Genomic DNA, 989 nt, shown 5'->3' with positions numbered 1-989 from the left:
GGAAAAAAGCCATCACAAATAATTTGGGAACAATTCCTACAGGCCTAGCACCAAGAGCAAAGATATGTATATGACATAATGAGTAGAATTCTATTCTTTCTGAATATAAAGACAAAGTCACAAAGATGACTACATTTTTAATTGCCATGTGAAGAACCAATAGTGCTATCATAATTAACTCAAGAGCATCACATGTAAAAATAGAGTCTTATGTACTAGAAAATGGAGACTTATGTATGATACTATGCAAGAGCGTAATTGGTGGACAAACAAGTGACCAACTATGTTCTAGTTCCTAGCCCTTAAGTTGTCTTAAGATCTAAGAGTAGTGGAAAACTGAAATGGAAACCCCACAACATTTTGCCATCCAAAATGTGAAGGGCTGATCTGAGAGGCCAATCAAAAAGAAACATAAGAAAGTCCACACAAAATATAGCAATCTCACAACATGATATGCCTCAAGAGCATCATTGCCATGTAAAAATGAAACATGATTGAAACTTTTTCATGTCAGCAACTTTGCCCATACCTGCAGCAAAGTCCATACATCAATGATCAACAAAGCAGTGTGCATTTCTTCGTTGTTGAACAGTCAGAACTAAAAAAGCACGGACAAAAATGGCAAAGGGATAACAGAGAGAGGAATGATAGCTGCTCAAAGAAACATGCCAGGCAGTACACAAATCGTTTCTAAACCAACCACGGCCACATGTGGCCTCCGAGCACCAATTCCTTTCCGTCGTCGTGAACTCCTTGGTACAAATGTGCATCAACTATTTAAATACAAGGACTATTTTCTCATTTATTGATTCTGTGTATGTAGCAAGAGAATTACAAAAAGAAATGTGTGCATGTGCTATGCATTCATATTGCTGCCCGAAATCCACAAAGCATGCTTACGTAAACTGGAACTTAGCTTCGATTATTAAGACACTGATCAAAATCAAAAGTGATATTGTGTAATATCGAATTTGATAAGCAGGTGGTTA

This window comes from Triticum aestivum, chromosome 7B, assembly GCF_018294505.1.
Source record: "Triticum aestivum cultivar Chinese Spring chromosome 7B, IWGSC CS RefSeq v2.1, whole genome shotgun sequence".
Taxonomy (NCBI): Eukaryota; Viridiplantae; Streptophyta; class Magnoliopsida; order Poales; family Poaceae; genus Triticum; species Triticum aestivum.
The sequence above is the reverse complement of the archived record's forward strand: the minus strand, read 5'-3'. Positions refer to the sequence as shown.